The sequence below is a fragment of the Heterocephalus glaber genome, unplaced genomic scaffold, assembly GCF_053883595.1.
Source record: "Heterocephalus glaber isolate CG9 unplaced genomic scaffold, H.glaber_assembly_v1.0 deba00001553, whole genome shotgun sequence".
Classification (NCBI taxonomy): Eukaryota; Metazoa; Chordata; class Mammalia; order Rodentia; family Bathyergidae; genus Heterocephalus; species Heterocephalus glaber.
Genome location: NW_028258344.1, coordinates 302,037 through 328,031, shown reverse-complemented (window position 1 = coordinate 328,031; position 25,995 = coordinate 302,037). Strand labels below are relative to the sequence as shown.

General features: G+C 37.7%; 1 protein-coding gene across 5 annotated transcripts in view; it reads right to left on the bottom strand.

The window, feature by feature from the left end:
- The window catches only part of Lyn (LYN proto-oncogene, Src family tyrosine kinase), a 136,333-nt gene that overhangs the window by 70,700 nt on the left and 39,638 nt on the right, over window positions 1-25,995 (bottom strand). For 2 of the 5 annotated variants that reach the window (XM_087190319.1, XM_087190318.1), the window contains exon 2: window positions 15,281-15,386. The exons of the other annotated variants lie outside the window; for them this stretch is intronic. The gene's annotated coding sequence lies outside the window, so the exon portion shown is untranslated. The remainder of the gene's footprint in view (window positions 1-15,280; window positions 15,387-25,995) is intronic. 5 annotated transcript variants of the gene reach the window in all.

The following is a 25,995-nucleotide window of genomic DNA, read 5'->3' as shown; positions in this document are numbered from 1 at the left end:
AAGCATGGAGGAGAGTGTCATGACAGAAGAGCCAGGGGCTCCTCTCTCTCAGACTGTGCAAGGTTCCCAGGTAATTCGGAAGTTCTCCAAAGCCAGTATAATGTCCCCCAAATCAAGAGTTTCCAGTGAAACCTCAACAGCCAGTGTATGGCCCAGACCAACCTGAAGAAACCACAGCCATACACAAGATAGAAAGAATTGGTGGCTTCTTCCTCAACATGCAGAGAGCAATCCTGTCCCTACCCAGATAGCACCCTAGCTAGGAGCAAGAGAAATGTGAAGGGCTAAGTTTGTATGTTCAAGAAGTGGAGTCATGTGGAAAACAGGATATTCAACCAGAAAATAGTTGAAAGCTGGTGGCAAATTAAGGATGTTTCCTCTGCTTGCTGCTCTTCAGAGGGCTGAGTAAAGAACAGTCACCAAATGTGTTTTCTTCTTCCCACAGCTGAATGGCAGTGTTTAAATCAGCAAGACTGCTGCACATAAAATGCAGTGGGTTCTAGAATTAGATAGTGCTGATGGTATACAATGTAGAAAATATAAAAAAAAATCACCGAGCTGGATATTTAAAGGTGAGGTTTACAGTATATGAATTTTAACTAATAAAAATTTAATCTTAAATTGTTCCCACCACAAAAAAGAGAGATATGATACAGTAAATCTTGTATCTTCTTTATTTTTACTTAACATTTAAAAATATCTAACAGATAAAGACTGTGTTTATTTAATGGGCTTCTCTTTTATTTTTTGCTTTAGGCCTTTGTGGTCCAAATACGACACACCTTCATTTATCTTAGGTTTGTGGAGTCTTCATGTGGTTTGAAGCCACTTCTCACCTGCCACAAGACAGGAGAACAGCCACAGGAAGACCCACCAGTTATAATTATCTATTACATGGATATTTATCAGGAACATGGAAAGCTAAACTGATACTCAGATAATCTGAAATAATGACACATAAAAACAGCAAACTCTCTGTGTTTATCACAGCCTTAATATAGCACTCAGTACAGTTTTAATCACTGAATTTACTAGAGTGAGTCCAGAAAATAATTGCAAGACAATTAAAGAGGTGTATGAGGTAAACACTGGAAGTTGAGTGTCTAGAGCACAGAAGTTGGAAGAGTAATTTGGCTCTGGTCTGGAGGACAGCGAGAAGACAAGAAGATGGGCAGGCAGGAGGAGTCAGAAAGTGGGCTACTGCATCCAGCCATAAAAACTCGTCTAATTAGGGTCAAAACTACACTCTCTACTCTAGACACCATTTTCTCATCATGAAATGAAATCACCGAGTTTAACATAAGAGGATGAATGATACAATCTTTACGAGTTAAAGTCCTTTAGAATATATGCCCTTCTGAACACAATATTGTCACTTTTAGGAATAAATTATTTCTAAGAAATTAGTATGGATCACAGAAATCTTTGTATAAAAGGATACTTATTGTGGGACTGTTTGAAAGACCACAGAGAAATATGCTTGTTTGCCAAATAATAGGTCACTAATTAAACAAAAACACATCAGTTCTGGGCTGGGGATTTAGCTCAGTGGTTCTGTCGCTTGCCTTGCAAGCGCAAGGACCTGAGTTCTACCCTCAGTACCAAAAAAACCAAAAACCAAACAAACAAAAAAAACCAGATCAGTTCTTAAACTTGATTTCACCAAAAGCCAGTTCTCGCATGATTATATACGTAGAATTGTATTTATAAGATGATCAATTCACCAAAATTTATATCTTTTAATTATTGTGAGGCTTATATAATTTTATATTAGACAGGACAATTTCAACAGCATAAGTTTATAACAATTTGTATTAAAGTCATTTTAATGGTCTACTGTACTGTATAAGGATTCTTATCAAATATAATTATTTAAAGGCTTTTGAGAATTTCTATGTAGTTTATTAAGGACTGTCTTAATTTTAGAAGCTAAGAATTGTTGAGTCTACTTAGGACAGTATTAACCTAGCTAACAGTAAGTAGTAGTTCAAGTTTTAATATGAGATATGATTATTTCTGTAGTTTAGATTATTAGCTTATTTATTACTTTACAAATCCTTATATTTTTAGGATTTTAAACTAATTTTTGAAAATTCTTAAGGCCAGGAATGTAGTTCAGTTGTAGAGCATTTGCTTACTATGTGTGAGGTTCTGGGTTTAATCCCCAGTACTACAAACACACATGCCACACACACAACACACACACGACAAAAGAAAAGGATATTCACAATATATTTAAATGAAGGAAATGTAGAAACAGTATATATAGCATAATACTATTTTTTGTGAGATAAAAGGAATAAATGAATACAAAAAGTCTAAGAATAAATGTGCTAAAATATAATGTTCACCTAGAGGTGATGCTGGTAACTTCCTTTGTTGCCTTTGCTACCTTGTGTTTGCCATGTTTTCTCCTTTGTGATGCTTTTTTGCCATCCCAGCCTTGGGGCTGGATTATTATGAACTGAAATCTCTATGAACAGTAAGCCAAATAAACGTTCCCTTCTCTTTTAACTTTGGGAGTTAGGTATTTTGACTCAGCAATGAGAGAAAAGTAACTAATACAGAAATTTGGCACCAGAAGTGGGGTAATTGCTGTGACATCACCTGGCCATGTGGCTCAAGAGACTTTGGAACTGGTTTGTGGGAAGGGGAAGACTTAGGAATGATTCTGAGATGTTGGCTACAGAAGTAGCACTGGAACACCTTAGGCTGTTCTGTATGGGAGATTTTGGTCAGAGCTCAGAAGACCAGAAAACTTGTAAAGACCAGGCTCAAGAAGTTTCTGCTAGAAAGAAGGACTGCATTGGCTGCTGGCCTCCAGACAATGTGTGTTATGGCTTGGCAGAAAGTTTGTCTGCATTTTGTTTATGTCCAGAGATTTTGCCTGAGACTGAGATTAGGGGCAGTGGACTAATTAATCTTGCAGAAGAAATTTTAAGGCGGTCAAATATTGAGGCAGTGGCATGGCTACTTTTGGGGGCTTTTAGCCAGATCTGTGTTGAAAATCAAGAGCAAAAAGCCCAGCAGAATGATTTAAAATGTTTTGAGTTTGGTCAGAAAGGAAGCTCCAGTGAAGCTGGGAACTGCAAAGATAGAGCAGAGGAGATCTTGATTGCCAAGAAGGAACAGAAGAATAGAAAAGATGCCTGAGTGCATCACAGGAAGCAGCAGGGACTCCACCCTTTGCAGTCTCAGAGTTATAGAGAGGAGGAGGCTTCCGGGCCAGTGTACCACTGCTCTTAGTCTCAGAGTTATAAAGGTGAAAGATTCTGCTTTGAAAAGAAAGCCCCAGGACATCAAGTTCCAGAATGGTGTTGGCCAAGGAAAGTTGTTCCAAAATGGCAGCATAGAGAATTTGTTCCTTGAGATTGGGTTCAGAGTGCTCAGCAATCAAGGCACTCAACCCCTACAGCCAAGAGAGAGGAAAGACTGGCCACCACTTCTCCAGCTGGCAGCAGACACTGGCACCATCCACATGGCATTGGTTTTAGGGACATGGAGAATGCAACAGTTGTGGGGTCAGGAAGGATTCCACCGAGATTTCAGATGAAGGCCTGGGAGGCAGGCAGGGTGCCCCTGCGAGGGCAGCATGCGAAACTGTGAGGGTGAAGCCAAAGGTGCAGTGGAGACCCTAGAAATGTGGAGAAGCCAGGAGATGGATCGTCTGAGGAAAGCTGTAAGGAGGGAGCAGAGCCGGCCCAAGAGAGAAGTTGTGGGAGCCACAACCACCAGAAGTACCATAGGGGAGGAGCCAGGAAAGCCCTTTGGAGTTCACAACTTGCCACAGATTGTCAGGGATCCTGGAAGTGGAACTGAGGGATTAAATGTTTGGCCTGCTGGATTTTGGACTTACTTTGGTGCATTACTTTGTATCCTATTTTTACCTTTTGAAATGGAAATGTCTACCTTGTGCCATTGAATGTTGGAAGTGTTTGACGTTCTTTTCATTTTGTACAGGGGCTTGCAGCTAAGAGTTTGTCTTAAATCTCAGAGGAGACTTGGGACTTGGACTTTTCAGCAATGCTGAAACTATTAGGACTTTGGCAACTTTTAGAGATGGACTGAATGCCTTTTGTGTAAAGGAGTGTACAAGAGGCTTTGTGGGGCCAGGGGTAGAATGTTAAGGTTTGGGTCTAGATATCCCGCAAAGCCTCCTGTGGTCATAGGCTTGATCTAGAGTATGTGAAGCTGGAATTGATTCTTGTTGCAATGCTAGGGTCAAGGGCACTAGGTTTAAGGGTGTGAGTGCTTCCTGCCCTAAGTAGTCTGAACAAAAGGGGCAGGAAGACACTATTAAGTCTCTCTTGTTACCCTTGTGGCCTTGTGTATGCCATGTTGTTTCTGCCATGCCATGCCTGTTTGTCATCCTTGCCTTGGAGTCAACCGATTGGCAAATGAAACCTCTACAAACTGTAAGCCAAATTAACCCCTTTGCGGGCTTCTGGGCCACCGTTCCACCACTCCCAGCCCAGAGGTAGGCCATCATTCCACTACTCCCAGCCAAGAGAAAGGGGCTTTTGGGCTGCCTTACACCACTCCCAGCACAGAGGAGGTGAGCTATGTGGGCACCAACAGGACTCACCTTCATCGAAATAAGAAGACACGTAAAGAAGTCTAAAAACCAGACTTCCAGATCACCTACAGCAACTCAAAAGGGAAAGGAGATGGAACACTTTGATACTCAACCGCCTGGACTCTCTGAACTGGCAAAAAAAGAAGATCTAGAAAAAATGAAATCAGAAATAATTTCTCAGTTAACAACAGAGATTGTGCCCATAGGGCAAGACATGATTAATAAATCTAGAGAGGACACAGATTGAAAAATAGAGGAGCTGAGGAACACAATGGAATCTCAACAAAGGAAACAAATGGAATCCATAAAACAGATACAAACAGGTTTCCAGGAGATTAAAAACTCCACTGAAAGTCTACACAGCAGAATGAGCCAATGTGAGGACAGAATTTCAGATACAGAAGATAAGACTGCAATTAGTGACCAGGAAAAGAAAAATTGCTTCAAAATTGTAAGGGACCATGAGAAAATCCAGCAGCTGCTAGATGATGCAAAGAAGAACCACATAAGACTGACTGGAGTCAACAAAGAAACAGGAGAGAGTGCAGATGACATAAAAAAAACTATTCACAGAACTAATGGGAGAAAACTTCCCAAGGAGGGGAAAAGAACTTGATATATGATAAGTGAGGCATATAGGACTCCAAATAGCCTTGATCAAAAAAATCTAGACATAGGCATATAATTGTTAAGATTCCAGAAACCCAACAGAAGAACAAAGTTCTACAAACAGTTAGAGAAAAGAAACAAATCACATACAAAGGAAAGCCCATCAGAATCACAGCAGACTTCGCAACACAAACCCTCAAGGCCTAAAGGAAAACAGCCTCCACCCTAGATTGATGTACACTGCAAAACTATCTTTCAAAATTGGTGGAGAAAGAAGATACTTTCATGACAAAGAGTACCTTAGGAACTTCATGAACACCAAACCAGTACTCCAAAAAATTTTAGACAATATCCTAGGAAAAGACGAGGATCACAGCCCCAGGAAGGCCAGCAGAATGAATCCATCCAGTATGACAAGAAATTGAAAGCAATGGGGGAGAATCCCCCAAAAAAGAAAAAGTCATGATAATGATAAGTCAATACGTATCAGTTATAACCATCAATGTTAATGGTCTCAACTCACCAATCAAAAGAAACAGAGTGGCAGAATGGGTCAAGAAGCAAAATCCAACAATATGCTCCATACAAGAAACACACTAAATTCAAAAAGAAACTCAAAGATTGAAAGGTAAAGGTGGAAAACAATACTCCATGTGACAGGAACCCGAAAAAAAGCAGGAGTAGCTATCCTCTTTGCAGATCAAGTAGATTTCAAACCAACACTGATTAAGAGAGACAAAGAAGGACACTACATCCTTGTAAAGAGAATAATCCAACATGAAGAGATGACAATCACAAATATCTATGCACCAAACACTAGTGTACCCAAATATATAAAACAAATACTAAAAGACATGAAAAGTCATATATGCACTAATACAATAGTAGTGGGAGACTTCAATACCCCACTGTCACAAATAGATCAACTAGACTAAAACTAAGTAATGAAATACTAGAACTCAATCGAACTCTTGAATAAATGAACTTAACAGATGTTTACAGAGTGTGCCACCCCAGAAAATCAGAATACACATTCTTTTCGGCTGCACATGGGTCATTCTCCAAAATAGACCACATACTCACTATAAAATGTGTTTAGGTAAGTGCAAATGAATTGAAGTTATCCCCTGTATACTATCAGACCATAGTGCAATGAAATTGGAGATCAATAGCAAAGGAAACCACAAAAGTTACATAAACACATGGAAATTGAACAACACGCTTCTGAATAACCAATGGGTCACAGAGGAAATTAAAGAAGAAATCAGAGAGTTCCTTCAATTAAATGACAATGACAGTACAACATATTGGAATCTATGGGACACAATGAAAGCAGTCTTACAAGGAAATTCATAGCAGTGAATATTCATATTAGGAAAACAGAGCAAACCCAATTAAACAACCTGAGGCTAATCCTCAAGCTTCTACAAAGAGAAGAGCAGGACAAACCCAAAGCTCATACAAGGGAGGAAATTATAAAGATTAGAGCAGAAATCAATGCAATGGAGACTAAGAGAATGATACAAAAAATTAATGAAGCCAAGAGTTGGTTCAGAAGAATAAACAAAATTGACAAACCCTTAGCCAATCTTATCAGAAAAAGGAAAGAAAAAGGAAAGAAATTAGGAATGAAAAGGGTGAAATTACAACAGACCTAGCAGAAATCCAGAGGATCATCAATACCTACTTCCAGAACCTATACTCCAATAAGACGGAAAACCCAGAAGAAATGGACAGATACCTAGATATGTATGAATTACCAAAGTTGAATGAAGAAGACCTAAAAATTCTAAACAACCCAATATCAACCAATGAAATTGAAAATGTAATTAAAAGCTTACCAACTAAGAAAAGCCCAGGTCCTGATGACTTCACTGCTGAGTTCTACAAGACATTGAGGAAGGAACTACTGCCACTACTATTTAAACTCTTCAATGAAATTGAAAGGGAAGCAATACTCCCAAATTCATTCCTGGAAGCAAGCATCACCTTGATACCCAAAGCAGAGAAAGACCCAGCTGAAAAAGAGAAATTTAGCCCAATCTCACTAATGAACATAGATGCAAAAATCCTTAATAAGATACTGGCAAACAGAATGCAGAAGATCATCAAGAAGATCATACACCCTGACCGAGTGGGATTCATCCCAGGGATGCAGGGATGTTTCAATATACGCAAATCAATAAATGTAATACACTACATCAATACAACCAAGGACAAAAACCATATGATTGTCTCCATAGACACAGAAAAAGCATTTGACAAAATCCAACACTCATTTATGATAAAACCCCTACAAAAAATTGGAATAGACGGTCTCTACCTCAATCTAATAAAAGCCATCTATGAAAAACCAACAGCCAATATCATACTAAATGGTCAAAAGCTGAAATCTTTCACGCTAAAATCAGGAACAAGACAAGGATGCCCACTATCACCACTCTTGTTCAATATTTTTGGAAATATTAGCCACGGCAATTAGACAAGAGAAAGAAATAAAAGGACTAAAGATAGAAAATGAAGAAGTCAAATTGCCATTATTTGCAGATGACATGACACTTTATATAGAAGACCCCAAGAATGCCATGAAAAGTCTTCTAGACTTAATAACCAAATTCAGTAGAGTAGCTGGGTCAACACACAAAAATCAATAGCTTTCCTCTACATGAACATCAGACTCACTGAGAAAGAAATGGGGCAAACAATGCCTTTCACAATAGCATCCAACAAACAGAAATACTTAGGTATAAACCTAATAAAAGAAATCAAAGACCTCTTCTCTGAAAACTATAGCATTCTGAGAAAGAGAGATTGAAGATGATATCACAAAATGGAAAGACATCCCCTGCTCCTGGGTAGGAAGAATCAACATAGTGAAAATGGCCATACTTCCAAAACTGCTATATAGGTTCATTTCAATTCCAATTGAGATCCCAGCAGCATACTTCATGGACCTTCAGAAAACAATCCAGAAATTCATTTGGAAGAAGAAGAGACCCAGAATAGCAAAAGCAATTCTAGGTAACAGAGATGTGGCAGCGGGTATCACAATCCCCAACTTGAAACTATACTACAAAGCTACTGTGATAAAAACAGCATGGTACTGGCAAAGAAACAGACCTGAGGACCAGTGGAACAGATTAGAAGATGCAGAAACAACGGCAGACAACTCAGCCATCTCATCTTCGATAAAGGAGCTAAACACCCTCACTTGAGGAAAGATAGCCTCTTTAATAAGTGGTGCTGGAAAAATTGGGTTTCAACTTGCCAAAGATTAAAAGTAGACTTATATCTCTCACCATGAACTAAAGTAAAACTGAAATGGATTAAAGATCTAAATATTAAAATAGAAACACTGAACAAGCTGGAACAGAGGTTAGGTAGAACTCTTGAAGACAGTGGTGTAGGAAAAGATTTCATGAACAAAACCTCAGCTGCATGTGAACTAGCACAAAGAAGCAACAAGTGGGATCTCTTCTTATTAAAAAGCTTCTGCACAGCAAGAGAAAGCACCAACAGTGTGAAGAGACAACCCACAATGTGGGAAAAAATCTTCACCTGCTGTTCCTCAGACAAAGGCCTACTATCTTGAATCTACAAAGAACTTAAAAAAATCAGACCTCCCAAATTTAAAAACCCAATCCGAAAATGGGCATCTGAAATGAATAGACATTTCTCAGACAAAGAAGTAGAAACAGCAGATAAACATATGAAAAAGTGTTCAACATCACTGGTCATTTAAGAGATGCAAATGAAAACAACGCTGAGATTCCATCTCACTCCAGAAAGAATGGCTGCTATCACGAAATCAACCAATAACAAATTCTGGCAGGGCTGTGGGGAAAGAGGAACCCTGGTCCACTGTTGGTGGGAGTGTAGACTGGTGCAACCACTGTGGAAATCAGTATGGAGATACCTCAAAGAACTAGGACTGGAAGTCCCATTTGACCCAGCTATTCCCCTGCTGGGTATCTTCCCCAAAGAATTAAAAGAATCATACCACAGTGATATGTGTACCCATGTTCATAGCAGCACGGTTTGTAATAGATAAAACTTGGAAACACCCCAAATGCCCATCAACTGGAGAGTGGATTAAAAAATATGTGGTTTTTTAATAAAAAGGAGTACTACTCAGCCATAAAAAATGAGAAATTAGAGATTTATAGCTAAATGGATGCACATTGGGGCCATACTCTTAAGTGAAATAAACAGGACACATGTAAATATCGAATAGTTTCTCTAGTGTGAGAAACTGAAAGTGTAAATAAGGACTAAATGTTATAATAGATAATGTGAAATAGGAAGAAAAGGGGAAACGGGGAAGGGGAAGGAGAAGGGAGGGGTTGGTGAAAGGAAAGAAGGGAATGTAATTAATATGAGAAATTGAAAAAATGGAAACAAAGTCTTTGTAAATAGAGAGGGATGGAGAGGATGAAGGGAGGGCAGGGGAAAAGGGGAAAAATAAGAACCAAGAGAGATCATGTAAAGGTGCAAATTTACAATGATGAATGTCATTATATTGTGTACCTAAATTGTTCCAATAAAATAAAATTAAGAAAAAAAACTCCCCTTCGAACTCTGGATGTCAGGTATTTTGTCTCAGCAATGACAGAAAAGTAACTAACACACAGATATTTTTGTTTTTTCAAAATTTTAAGTTTTCTCATCACAAGTGTACATCAAATATAAATTAAGCATTACAGCACATGCCTATTATCCCAGTACTCTGGGAGAGTGAAGCAGGAGGATCCTAAGTTCGAGGCCATCCTGGGCAATTTAGTGACGTAGCAAGACCATGTCTCAAAATTTACAAAAAGGCGGGGGGGGGGGGGGTCTGAAGATGTAGTTCAGTTCAAAGGTCCTGAGTTCAGTTCCCAGTACCATCCAAAAATGAAAAAATAAAAAGAAACAATTTTTAAATGTTTTTGTTTTTTACACATTTTATATATATGCATATAATGTATTTCTATTATACATATATAAATACACAAGTTGTATATGTATATAAAATGCAATATATGTATAATATACATGTACAGCATTTATGTTATGCATATAATATATACAGTACTATTTACAAATTAATGTAATATAGTATAAACAAGTTGTATATTATATATATACAGATATTTGTCATTTAACTACTAAGTCGTATCCCTGCAACTAGGTTGTTAACTGAATCGGTCACTAAATGAGAAATTGTATATAGTATGAACATTACAATATTCAGAACAAAGCAATGGTCAAAGAAAACTTCAACTTGATGACTTTGCTTTTATTTGCATAACTCTTACATGCAGTAATGTAATGCACCACAGAACATAAAACTACAGTACTGTACAATACAATCAGCAAAAATTGCAGTACTGCAGAAGAAGCCACCGTAAGGCCCACACTGGTGCTCATGTTCCTGTGTGGAAAGTTGGAATATAGGTCATAAGTCTGAAGGGCTTGTAAGTCAAACAGCGTACCTTGGTTCAACAGTCTTTAAATAGGCAGGTCATTAAACAAAGAATATTTGTACTACATGCAATACATATGTATTTTATTTATATGTAATATGTAATGTGACTATATATATGTATACACACATAATTGGAAAACTTTTTAGAATTCTAAACAAAATAAGAAAATCTGAATCTATGGGCAAAATCTTTCAATTCTTGATGCCCTAACTCAAAGAGGGTGCAGCTGGAGTCAAAGTCTTTGGTAAAAATTTAAAGAAATGAAATATCAATCAAGACTTTTCCTAGACAGAAGGAAAACCCTGAACATCGAGGAGATGAAACTGAGTGTGCTGCGCAGGGACTGTGAGGGGCCAGCCCGGGATCTCAGCAAGGGGAACAAGGCAGCCACGCAGCGGCCTTGCCACTGGAATGAGCTGAGTGGCAGAGAAGGATCTGGGTAGCCTGGAGCCAAGGGAGTCGTCAGGAAAACCTCTCAGGAGAGCTGCCAACAAATCCATCATAGCTGGGGGCGATGGTCCTCTACCACAGGGTTCATCTCCAGTTGCACAACTCTCAGTTGAGCAGTTTCACAGAGAAAGATAGTGGATTGCTGAAACAAGTAGGTTTTGGGTTTTTTGTTTTGTTTTGGTTTGGTCTGATTTCACTTAACAATAAAAGGGAACATTATGAAAATAAGATGAGCTCATGGAAACTGATGGATGTTAGGGAATTAGGCCATTTAAAGGACCTGAAGGGGAAAATAGAAGCAGAGCCTGAATTATCCACACACCATCATCCAAAACGTATAACTAAACATCAACTTTGTTTCTAGACTCAGAATTTTATGATCAACAATTCAGTCACCTATATGCATATATATGTATATATATACTTATGTGTTTATGTTCTACGTTAAGAGTTAAAGCAGCTTACATAAAATTCATGTAGCATAATAGAAACTATTATGAAATCAGGAAAAGTAAAACTGAGCTTAAGACATGTAAGAGATTGCTGAATATTAAATCATACCATAACTTTCTACACAATTGTTAAATACAGACATTAAATCTACAGAAGTCTAGTATATCCGGAGGCCAATGTGAAGAGGAAAACGTATCCATGAATATAAATAAATCTGCTTCTCCACAATAGGGTTCAACCTCAGTACCATTAACATTTCACACCAGAAAGTGCTTTGTTGTGGGGGGCTGACCTGGGTATTAGAGCATATTTAGGAGCACCTTTGGCCTTTATCTGCCAGAAGCTTGTAACTTTACCCTCCCACTCCCCAACTACCACTTGTGACAACAAAAGTGTCTCCAGGCACTGCCTAATGTCCTCTGATGAAATTTTCAGGGCAGAAATATCTTTTTTAATTGCTAGTAAAACATCAAGTGTTGATATTTCTGTTACAGATTACAACAGAATATGGTTTGTTAGTAACCAGTGAAAGATAAGACATAGATAGATGATAGATAGATAGATAGATGTATATATAGTAGTACCTCGGTTCACGAACTTAACTCTTTCCATGATTCTGGTTGCAAACCAAATTGGTATATATACATATATATACCTGTACCTGTTGAAACATGCCCATGCACTTTTAATGGAAAATTCTATATAATGAAATATAGACTAGTCTCACAAGATACAGAGAAAAGAGACAGAATGATCTATTCTGCATATTCTCCATCTTGTAAAGACAATAAGGATCAAAGAAGTCAAATCAAGATTAATTACTAATAGATTTTATTTTTATTTAAAGTAACAATGACAGACTTATTTAAATGAATATTGTGAACAGTATAGAGCCCAGAAATGGAACCAACCACACACTTATAATCGATTGATCCTTGGCAAAGGAGCAAAGGCAATTCAGTGAAAACTGGACACTCTTTCCAACAGTACAGTGCTGGAACAACTGAACATCCACATGTAAAAATACAGTAATAATGAAGATAATAATAATACAACCTCAGAACTCATACCATTCTGAGTAACAGATCTAAATGTAAGGTACAAAATTATAAAGCTCTTAGAAGATAACACAGGAGAAAAGCTAGATGATGGTGAGTTTGGAAATGGCTCTTTAAATGTAACACCAAAAGCATGACCTACAGAAGAAAAATGCTTAAGTTGGACTTCATTAAAACCATAATGGCTTGCTCTGTAAAAGACACTGTTAAGAAGATGAAAAAGCAAGCCACAAACTAGAAGAAAATCTCTATAAAACATTTGTCTGATAACTGTCTGACAATGGACTAGTATCCAAAATATATAATGAACTCTTAAAAATTAATCTTAATAAAACAAACAACTCAACATAAAAATGGGCCAAAGCATAGGAAAAGACTTTATGAACAAAACCTCAGTAGCACAGGAACTAGCACAAAGAATCAACAACTGGGATCTCATCTTATTAAAAAGCTTCTGCACTGCAAGAGAAACCACCAACAGAGCTAAGAGATAACCTAAAATGTGGGAAAAAGTTTTTAGCAGCTGTACCTCTGACAAAAGACTACCATCTAGAATATATAAAGAACTGAAAAAAATCAGACCCCCCAAATTCAAAGACCCAATTCAAAAATGGGCATCTGAAATGAACAGACATTTCTCAGACAAATAAGTAAAAGCAGCAAATAAATATAAGAAAAAATGTTCAACATCACTGGTCATTCGAGAGATGCAGATGAAAACAACACTGAGATTCCACCTCACCCCAGAAGGAATGGCTGCTATCAAAAAATCAACCAATAACATATCCTGGCCGGGGTGTGGGAAGAAAGGAACCCTCCTCCATTGTTGGTGGGAGTGCAGACTGGTTCAACCACTGTGGAAATCAGTATGGAGATGCCTCAAAGAACTAGGACTAGAGGTCCCATTTGACCCAGCTATTTCCCTGCTGTGTATCTTCCCAAAGAATTAAAGGAATCATACCACAGAGATATATGTGCACCCATGTTTATAGTGGCCCAGTTTGTAACAGCTAAAGCTTGGAAACAGCCCAAGTGCCCATCAACTGGAAACTGGATACAGAAGATGTGGGTTTTTAAAAAATAAAATGGAGTACTACTCAGCCATAAAGAATGAGAAACTAGAGACATTTATAGCTAAATGGATGCATATTGAGGCCATATTCTTAAGTGAAATAAATAGGACACACATGTGTAAATACTGAATAGTTTCTCTAGTGTGAGAAACTGAAAGTGTAAATAAGGATTAAAATGATTAAAATGAATAACTGATAATTTGAAATAGGAAGAAAAGGTCCAAAAGGGTAGGGGAAGTGGGAGAGGAAGGAGAAAGGAAAGAAGGGAAAGGAAAAATTATAAGAAAAGGAAAAAATGGAAACAAAGTCTTTGTAAATAGGGAAGGGTGGAGGGAGTGAATGGAGCACAGGGAATGGGGAAAAAATAAGAACCAAGATACATAATGTACAGGTACAAGCACCCAATGAAAAATGTAAACATATTGTAAACCTAAAATGTACCAATAAAAAAATTGAAGCAAAAAAAAAATGGGCCAAAGACGTTAACAGATATCTTAACAAAGACATTGAGATAGCTTAGCATACAAAATGATGTTCCATATCCTATGTCATTTGGGAACTGCAAATCAAAACAATAATGAAATACCTACACACACAGTAGAAAGGCAAAAGTCCGAAACAGTAAACAATACCAAATGCTGGGAAGGATACAGAGCAATAGTAATTCTCTTTCATTGCTGAGGAAGTACAGAATGATCCAACCACTTTGGAAGAAAGATTTAAAGTTTCTCACAAAATTAAATATACTCTTCACCATAAGATCCAGCAGTTATGCCCCTTGATGTTTACCCAAAGGAGCTGATAAACCTGTACCTGGATGTTTATACCAGCTTTATTCACAATCACTAAAACTTAGAAGCAACCAAGGTGCCCTTCAGAAGATGAATGGATAAATAAATTGTGTGTCCACACAACAGAATATTATTCGGCACTAAAAGAAATGAACTATCAAGCCATGAGAAGACATGGAAGAATCTTAAATGCATACTACTAGGTGAAAGTAGCCAATCTGTAATGGTTATATACTGTGGGATTCCAATTATATGACATTGTGGAAAAGATACAACTATGGAGACACTAAAAAAGATGAGTGGTTGCTAGGGATTTGGGAGGAGGGAGGACTGAATATACAAAACACAAGATTTTTAGTGTACTGAAACTATTCTGTAGGACACTGTAATGGTGGGCAGATGTCATTATACTTTTGTCAAAATCTACAGAGTATAAAACACAGAGTGAAGCTTAATGAAATCTGTGGGCCTAAGTTAATGATAATGTATCAACACTGCTCCATCAATTGTACCAAGTGGACCACACTAATGCATTAAATTCGTCATATGAAAAACTGATTACTGGGGAAGGGGAAGGCTATCTGGGAACTCTGTACTTTCTTCTCAATTCATTTGTAAATCTAAAACTACTCTTTAAAAAGTCTATTAATGTTTTGAAATGTATTATGACAGGATAGGTACCAATCCATGTACTATATTTTTGAATCAGTGTTTCACAAAATGAATTCTCAATTTTGAGAAGCCATTTACATGAGAAAAGTTACACATAGCCATATAACTTACAATACCAAGTACAGGTCATTACCTGCTTAGTCTGAATCACTGTGATTTAAAATACAATAAGAAGTAGGAGGACTGCTTGAACCCAGGACTTCCAGGTCAGAATGGCCAACAGAGGGAGACCCTGTTTCCTAAAAAAAAGGGGGGGGCGGAGAATACAATTCATTAAATCTTCTTGGCTTAATTCTGAAATTTAATATGTTTTAGCTTGGGAAAATAACTGGTAAGAGCTGAGAGGTCTATTAATGTTTAATGATAAAGTCACTATTCTAATAATATGCCCATAGCCATTACAATAAAAGAAATATAAATTAGATTAGGCTTATAAAAATAGCAAGGCAAAGTAAATCTGATAATGTAGCCCTGAGTTTACACATACAGTATATACAGCTGTGTAGTTAATAAGACTTTACCAGTAATTAGTAACCTGGCAGAAAGTCTGCTCTTAATCAATAGCATATTAACCCTGTAAAAAATAGGATAAGCACTGGGTCATACACTACATATTCGACGGCCTATGGCAGAGCCATAGAGACTGAGGATACAAAGTGGTTGGATCTGGTGAGAAAATGGGTACAGGAGTCTGCCATTTTATGTTAAAACTTTTTAGTTGTTTTGATTTTTAAATTATGTGTAAGTTATTACCTAAAAAGAGATAACATTCATTTTTAAATTAAATTTGTTGAAGCTAGTGGTATAGCCTTAGTGAAACAGTACATGCTTAGCATGCGCAAAGCCCTGGATTCAGTCCCCAACAGCAAAAAATTAAATTAATAATTAGATATTAAGCGTGAAATTGCATAATTTCTGAGGTACTATGCATATTTTGATACATGTATATATTGCATAATATAAGAATTTTATATAAATAACTATATAAATGAAAATATACATAATATAAATTTTGCAATAAATTTGTTTTATATATATTACATTAAAAAGTTTGGAAGGGAAAAAAAAGGGGGGGGGCTGGGGATTTAGCTCAGTGGTTCCGGCACCTGCCTTGCAAGTACAAGGTCCGGAGTTTGATCCCTGGTACCAAAAAAAAAAAAAAGTTTGGAAGGAATATTAGAATCAAATTAATTTGAGATACAAATCTTACATTAAAGCTTCTACAGTGGGTCAGTTTTTATGTTTTTCTTTCATTCTTAAAGTATGATGCTCATTCTTAAAGTGTGATGTTTTACTTTTACAAAAATATAGTTACCAGACCCGGTGGCACACACCTGGTAACCCCAGCACTCAGAAGCCTGAGGCAGGAGGATCGCTGTGAGTTCAAGGCCAGCCTGAGCAACTTAGAGAAAGCTTCTCTCAAAATAAAATATTAAAAGGGCTGGGATGTAACTCAGTGGTAAAGTGCTTTCCTAGGATATGTAAGACCATGGATTCAATCCCCAGTGCCACAAAAATAAATACATATATACATACATAAAATTTAAAAAACAAAAATCAAAAATAGCAAGCTTCTTATATATCCCGTTCATTGGCAGCCACTGTGACCCCTTGGACTTTCCCAGTAACTAGAAGACTAGCCCGGTCTACAGATCCCTCTGTCTGCTGCAACGCCTTGCTGTTCCAGCTGTCTAACTCCTTCGTGTTATTACCTAATGGGGGTAATAACAGCAACATTCCACTGGAGTTGCACTGGAGTTGAAACATACCATTAGGTGACAAAGGCACAGAAAATCCTTCTCCCTCAAGGTCTGGCACATACATAAGGTAGTAGTGGTAGTCTGATGGTTACAAAACCAACCAATGATTTGAACCTGGGCCAAGATTCTAAACACCAATGAAACAAGGTGGAATACAAATTGGAAACCCTTCTTTGGACTGAGCAGGAAGCCAAGGTAGTGACTTACCAACTGGTTCATCTATCTAGTGTAGAAGTCTGAAGCAGAGTTGTGTCCTTTAAATGCTCCCTAGGAGTTTCAAGATGGAAAAAAGGAGGAAATTGGAGGAGATGGCTGTACCCAAACTATTTTCTTAAAAGTAGGGATAGTCAAGAAGTGTCACAAGATTAAGTCAAGGAAAAAGAAGTGCACTAGAACAGCCTGTACCATGGCTCCCAAATCATGTGCCGAGGTACCCCAGGGTGTTCATGAAGTCACAGGGGTGCTACAGGATATTTTAAGTTTTCAAAATAAAAGCAATGACCTCTGTCAGACAGCATGAGTGTTCTCAAGCTCAAGAAAGTTCAGTTCAACATTAGGTCATGCTGTATATCTTTTAACAACATCATACTTTTGTGATCATCATACTTGGTTTTCTGTGGTTGCTATGATGAAAAAGCAAGTGTCACTTGAAAATTAGCATGGAACAAAAGGATGGTGACATCTGGTATGGTAGTAAGGCTGCAGAAGCTGTGTGGCAAGGTATATATGTCCCATTCATGAGCATTTACGGTCACTTAAGAATAACAGAGATATGATTTTTTCTTTCAATGCATCTACATTATTTTTTCATCCCTCTAACCAAAACTTATTAAGTTGTTGGACCTCACTACACACTAAATGAACTTTTTTGCATTTCTTTTGCTTTAGGGTTGCCTTGAAAAAATTACACTCAAAGTGCTGTGCAGCAAGAATATTTGAGAACCTGTGAACCAGTAGTTTTTAACAGTTTGTAATAGCTAAAGCTTGGAAACAGCCCAAGTGCCCATCAACTGGAAACTGGATAAAGAAGATGTGGTTATTTTATAAAATGGAGTACTACTCAGCCATAAAGAATGAGAAACTAGAGTCATTTATAGCTAAATGGATGCATATTGAGGCCATACTCTTAAGTGAAATAAATAGGACACACATGTGTAAATACCAAGTAGTTTCTCTAGTGTGAGAAACTGAAAGTATAAATAAAGATTAAAAGGATTAATAACTAATAATTGATACTTTGAAATAGGAAAAGGTCCAAAGGGGTAGGGGTGGTGGGAGGAGATGGAGAAAGCAAAGAATGGAAAGGAAAAATTATGAGAAAAGAAAAAAAAATGGAAACCAAGTCTATGTAAATAGGGAAGGGTGGAGGGGTGAAGGGCGCATACGTAATGGGGAAAAAAATAAGAACCAAGATACATCATGTACAGGTACAAGCACCCAATGATAAATGTAAACATACTGTATAACTAAAATACATCAATAAAAGAATTTAAGCAAAAAAACAAAATGAGAAGTAGCAGCTAGCAGGCTGGGACAGAGCAGGTGAACACTGTAGCTTATACAGCGAGGGGAAAGACAGCAGTATGTGGGGTCACTAGGCAGGCGCATCCCAGGAAGAAGAGACAAGGCTCTGGGCAACAGGACCGCTGCCTTCACCTGCCATATTGCCTGCACCCCTGAAAGGAGGAACTTGACGTTCAGGAAGGGTGAATACTTTAGAGGACATCCAAATTAGGCTCAGAAATTTGGTTTTTTTCCCCCCTGATGAAATAGATGACTAATTGTTTAAAATAAAGGGACAAGTAAACATTTCAGGTTATCATACAATGTTACCATAGAACAATTCCACCTGGGGACACACACCTACACCCACACACACCCACACACACCCACACGCAAATTCCAACAGTGAAATGAAATGCATTATAACTTTCTGTCTCTGTAGAATATCAAAAGTTTCAGAAATACTTAAATCATTTCTGTAGCATAACAAAAAATTCTGTTGAATTTACATTTTTATGGAAAATTTCTTATTTTTCTCACTTCAATAATCACTCATAGTTCAAAATCTCAGTCATCTTTGTCACCTCTGTGTCACATTTTATTAATTAGAACCAACTCCAGCAAGCCCTGTCACTTTTGCAATACAATTATGGTTGGTTTCCAGGCTTAGAAGAAGATGTGAAGCAGAAAAATAATGATTTTAGATTTTCTGTCAAATTTGGTCTTCTTTCAAAGTCCATCTCAGGGATAACTATTCCGGATTGTTGCAGTTGCTAGTAGCTGGTCTCCAGGGCACTGTCTTTACACTACTCTTTGCTATGCTATCATTACGAATTGTATTTACATAATGTCACTTTATATTCAAAATTCTTCATAATATGTTCTATTATTTACCAGAATTTGATGACACACATAGAACCATGCTTTAAAACTGTATGTCCCAGCCCGTGTGGACCAGAGTTGTGCAGGAGGGTCCACAGATCCCAGGCAGGGCTCCGCCCTGAAAAGAGCTGCACAGGTGCACAAGCAACAGCCAGAGGCCTGCCCAGGTTCCATCAGTAAGTGTGCACAGATCCCAGCAAGAAGCCCCGTGGACCAGAGCTGTGCAGGGGCAATCAGTTCCCAGCCCAGGCCCTGCCAAGACACCAGCAGCTTGGGTCCACAGGCCCCGGCCAAAGGCTCACCTGGAAAAGAGCTACACAGGCGGGCAAGCAACAGCCAGAGGCCCACGCAGGTACCACTGGAATTGGTGCAGCAGTGAGCAGCAGACAAAAGGCCTCTCGGTGGCTTGAGGACAACTGAAGCCCACTGGGCAAGCAAAAAGTTGCCTCAACAAAGGCACAACAGGCTGCATCTGTTGAAATGAGAAGACACATAAACAAGTCTCGAAACCAGACATCCACATCACCAAAGGCAACCCCAAAAGGAAACAAGATGAAACAATCTGATACTCAACCACCTGGACTCTCTCAACTGGCAATGAAAGAGAATCTGGGAAAAATGAAATCAGAAATAATTTCTCAGTTAACAACAAAGATTGTGTCCATAGTGCAAGAAATGATTAATAACTCTAGAGCAGACACAGATAAAAAACAAGAGGAGCTGAGGAACATGATGGAGTCCCAGCATAGGAAACAAATGGAAACCATAAAACAGATGCAAACAGATATCCAGGAGATTAAAAATTCCATTGATAGTTTATGCAGCAGAATGACCCAATGTGAGCACAAAATATCAGATATAGAAGACAGGACTGCAATTAGTGACTAGGAAAAGAAAAATTCCTTAAAAATAGTAAAGGACCATGAGAAATCAATCCAGCAGCTGCTAGACAATGCAAAGAATAACATAAGACTGATCAGAGTCAATGAAGAAACAAGAGAGAGTACAAATGACCTTAAAAAAAAAACTGTTCACAGAAGTGATGGCAGAAAACTTCCCAACCAGGGAAAAAGAACTTGAGACACAGATAAATGAGGCATATAGGACTCAAACCAGCCATGATAAAAAAAAATCTACACCCAGGTATATAATGGTTAAGATTCCAGAAACCCAACAGAAGAACAAAATTCTACAAGCAGTTAGAGAAAAGAAACAAACCACATACAAAGGAAAGCCCATCAGAATCACAGCAGACTTCTCAACACAAACCTTCAAGTCAAGAAGAACCTGGAGTGAAGTACTTCAAACCCTAAAAGAAAACAATCTCCAACCCAGATTGATGTACCCTGCAAAACTATCTTCCAAAATGGATGGAGAAATAAGACACTTTCATGTCAAAGAGCACCTGAGGAACTTTATGAATGCCAAACCAGCACTCCAAGAAATTTTAAATAATATCCCAGGACAAGACAATGAGGATCACAACCCCAGGAAGTCCAGCACAACAAATTCATCAGGTATGACAAGAAATTAAATGCAAAAGGGGAGACTACAACAAACAGAAAAAGTGATGACAAGGATAATTCAATACATATCAGTTATGACCATCAATGTTAATGGTCTCAATTCACCAATAAAAAGAAGCAGACTGGCAGAATGGGTCAAGAAGCAAGATCCAACAATATGCTGCATAAAAGAAATACACTTAATTTAAAAAAAACAACTCATAGGGCCAGGGATTTAGCTCAGTGGTTTCACTGCCTGCCACGCAAGCTCAAACACCCGAGTTCGATCCCCAGTACCAAAAAAAACCACAAAAAAACCTCATAGACTGAAAGTTAAAGGGTGCAAAACAATACTCCATGCAACAGGAACCCAAAAAAAGCAGGAGTAGCTATCCTCTTTGCAGATCAAATGGATTTCAAACCAAAACTAATTAAGAGAGACAAAGAAGGACACTACATCCTTGTAAAGAGAATAATCCAACATGAAGAGATGACAATCATAAATATATATGCACCAAATACTAGTATGCCCAATTATATAAAACAAATACTAACAGATGTGAAAAATCAAATGGGCACTAATACAATAGTAGTAGGGAACCTCAATACCCCGCTGTCACAGGTACATCAACTAGACAAAAAAATAAACAATAACATACTAGAACTCAATCAAACTCTTAAACAAATGGACTTAACATATGTTTACAGGGTGTTCTACCCCACAAAATCAGAATACACATTCTTTTCAGCTACACACAGGTTGTTCTCCAAAATAGACCACACACTAGTTCACAGAACATGTTGAAGTAAGTGCAAAGGAATTGAAGTTATCCCCTGTATATTATCAGACCATAAGGCAATGAAATTAGAGATCAATAGCAATAGAAACTGCAAAAATTTCATAAACACATGGAAATTGAGCAACACACTTCTGAATAACTGATGGGTCACCGAGGAAATTAAAGAAGAAATCAGACAGTTCCTACAATTAAATGGCAATGACAATACAACATATTGGAATCTATGGGACACAATGAAAGCAGTCTTACAAGAAAATTCATAGCAGTGAATACTCGTATTAGGAAAACAGAGTGAGCTCAAATAAACAACCTGATGCTGAACCTCAAGCTATAGAAAAAGAAGAGCAGGACAGGGCCAGGGATTTAGCTCAGTGGTTCCACCGCCTGTCCCGCAGGCACAAGGACCCAAGTTCAATCCCCGGTACCCAAAAAAAAAAAAAAAAAAGAAGAGCATACAAGGGAGGAAATTATAAAGATCAGGGCAGAAATCAATGCAATGGAGACTAAGAGAACAATACAAAAAAAATCAACAAAGCAAAGAATTGGGTCTTCGAAAGAATAAACAAAATTGACAAAACTTTAGCCAACCTTATCAAAAAAAAGAAAGACCCAAATCCAAGCAATTAAGAATGAGAAATCCAGATGATCATCAATACCTACTTTGAGAAACTATACACCAATAAGATGGAAAACCCAGAAGAAATGGACAGATTCCTAGAAAAGTTTGAATTACCAAAGTTGAACGAAGAAGACCTAAAAATTCTAAATAACCCAATATCAATCAATGAAATTGAAAATGTAATTAAAAACTTACCAACTAAGAAAAACCCAGGTCCCGATGGCTCTACTGCTGAATTCTACAAGACATTTAGAGAAGAACTATTGCCACTACTGTTTAAACTCTTCAATGAAATTGAAAGGGAAGCAATACTCCCAAATTCATTCCTGGAAGCAAGCATCACCTTGATCCCAAAAGCAGAGAAAGACCCAACTGAAAAAGAGAACTATAGGCCAATCTCACTAATGAACATAGATGCAAAAATCCTTCATAGGATACTGGCAAACAGAATGCAGAAGATCATCAAGAAGATCATACACCCTGACCAAGTAGGATTCATCTCAGGGATACAGGGATGGTTCAACATATGCCAATCGATAAATGTAGTAAACTATATTAATAGAGCCAAGGACAAAAAACATACGAACGTCTCAATAGATGTAGAAAAAGCATTTGACAAAATCCAACACACATTCATGATAAAAACCCTACAAAAGTTGGAATAGATGGTCTATCTCAACCTGATAAAAGCCAATAAAAAATCAATAGCCAATATCATACTAAATGGTCAAAACTGAAATCCTTCACACTAAAATTAGGAACAAGACAAGGATGTCCATTATTACCACTCCTCTTCAATATAGTTTTGGAAATATTAGCCACAGCAATTAGACAAGAGAAAGAAAGAAAAGGAATAAAGATAGGATATGAAGAAGTCAAACTGTCATTATTTGCACATGACATGATACTCTATATAGAAGACCCCAAGAACTGCACCCAAAATCTTCTAGACTTAATAATCAAATTCATTTGACTAGCTGGATACAAGATCCACACGCACAAAACTCAATAGCTTTCCTGTACATGAACAACAGACTCACTGAAAGAGAAACTGGAGAAACAACTCACTTTACAATAGCATGCAAAAAAAAAAAAAAAAAAAAAAAGAAATACCTAGGAATCAATCTAACAAAAGAAATCAAAGACCTCTACTCTAAAAGCTATAGCATTCTGAAAAGAGAGATCAAAGAAGATATTGCAAAATGAAAAGACATCCCTTGCTCCTGGGTAGCAAGAACCAATATAGTGAAAATGGCCATACTTCCAAAACTGCTATATAGATTCAATGCAATCCCAATTGAAATTCCAGCAGCATACTTCACGGACCTTGAGCAAACAATCCAAAAATTCATTTGGAACCAGAAGAGACCCAGAATAGCAAAAGCAATTTCAGGCAACAAAGACAAAGTAGGGTGCATCATAATCCCCAACTTGAAACTATACTACAAACCTTCTGTGATAAAAACAGCATGTTACTAGTAAAGAAACAGACCGAGGATCAGTGGAACAGATTTTCTAATCTAATCTTTCTAATTTTTCTAATGCAGAAACAACTCCAGACACACTCAGCCACCTCATCTTCGACAAAGGAGCCAAATATCCTCACTGGAGGAAAGATAGCCTCTTTAATAAATGTTGTTGAAAAAACTGGGTTTCAACTTGCCAAAGATTAATACTATACCTAAATCTCTCACCATGCACCAAACTAAAATTGAAATGGAGTAAAGATTTAAATATCAAAATAGAAACAGTAAATTGGCTGGAAGAGAGGTTAGGTAGAACTCTTGAAGACATTGGTGTAGGAAAAGATTTTATGAACAAAACCTCACTTGCATGTGAACACAAACAATCAACAAGTGGGATCTCTTCTTATTAAAAAGCTTCTGCACAGCAAGAGAAACCACAACCAGCATGAAGAGACAACCCTCAATGTGGGAAAAAAATTTTCACCAGTTGTTCCTCAGACAAAGATCTGCTATCTAGAATCCCTAAAGAACTTAAAAATATCAGACCTCCCAAATTTAAAGACCCAATCCAAAAATGGGCATTGGAAATGAACAGACATTTCTCAGACAAAGAAGCAGAAATAGCAAATAAACATATGAAAAAATGTTCAACATTACCGGTCATTTGAGATATGCAAATGAAAACAACGCTGAGATTCCACCTCGCCCCAGAAAGAATGGCTGCTATCCTGAAATCAACCAATAACCATTGCTGGTGGGGCCGTGGGGAAAAAGGAACCCTGGTCCACTGCTGGTGGGAGTGTAGACTGGTGCAATCACAGTGGAAATCAGGATGGAGATACCTCAAAAAACTAGGATTAGAGGTCCCATTTGACCCAGCTATTCCCCTGCTGGGTATCTTCCCAAAAGAACTAAAAGAAATCATACCATAGCGATATATGTGCACCCATGTTCATCAGAGCAGTTTGTAATAGCTAAAACTTGGATACAGCCCAATTGCCCATCAACTGAATACTGGATTAAGAAAATGTGGTGTTTTTTTTTTTTCTTAAATAAAATGGAGTACCACTCAACCATAAAGAATGAGAAACTCGAGACATTTATAGCTAAATGGATGCACATTGAGGCGATACTCTTAAGTGAAATAAATAGGACACACATGTGTAAATATCAAATAGTTTCACTGGTGTGAGAAACTGAAAGTGTGAATAAAGTTCAAAGTGTATAATAGATAATGTGAAATAGGAAGAAAAGTCCAAAGGGGAAGGGGAAGTGGGAGGGGTTGGGGGAAAGAAAGAAGGGAATGGAATTAATATAAGAAAAGGAAAAAATGGAAACAAAGTCTTTGTAAATATGGAGGGGTTGAGGGGTTGAAGGGAGGGCAGGGGAATGGGGAAAAAATAAGAACCAAGAGAGATTGTGTAAAGGTACAAATTTCCAATGATGAATGTCATTATATTGTACACCTAAAACGTACTGATGAAATTAATAATAAAAAAAACTGTATGTCCCTTACCCATATACTCCTCACCCACTGTTCTCTTTACATTTTTCTATAACATCGGTGTAAAAATTTAACTCTTATCATGTCTCTCACATAAATATAAATCCATAAGAGCAGAGATTTTTGTATTGCAGTGCAAGATAGAGGGCTTAGCACTCCGAAATGGTCTATAAACATTTGTTGAATAAAGAGTGCCCAGTGGAGTAGATGCAAAAAAGTCTTAGATATTATTATTAATATTATAGCATCACCTCTCACACTGCAGCCAACACTGCTACCATTTCCAATAGAATAAAATCACAAATAACCAACCTGCCACTCACAGCCCCTGACCAAATGCCATCTGCCTTGATGTCACCTGTGTGGCTCCAACCGTAAGACTTAGGTCACAGGTAGATAATTCTATAATGAACATGGCAGCATTATCCTACATTCCCCATTGAGAATTTTGTGAACACTATCTCAAAATGTTCTTCCCATTTAGGCAAATCTTCCTAACCCTGCAAACCCAACTCAATCCCAGCCCTACCTGGTCTCCCTGGTCTCTCCCTCTGATTTCTTCTCTCTATAGTCTACCCAGAACTTAGTCACAAGCCCAAGGACAGCTCTTAGGATACAATTTTATTTTATTTATAGAGCTTGTGCCAGTCAGCTTTCTGTCAAGGTAAAAACGGTAATCAACTTATAAGGAGGAAAGGTTTATTTTGAATCGTGGTTTTAAAGCTATTAATCCATGGCTGCTCAGCCCCATTGCCTCTAGGGCTGTGTCAAGGCAGAAAATCATGACAGAAAGGACATAGTAGAGGAAA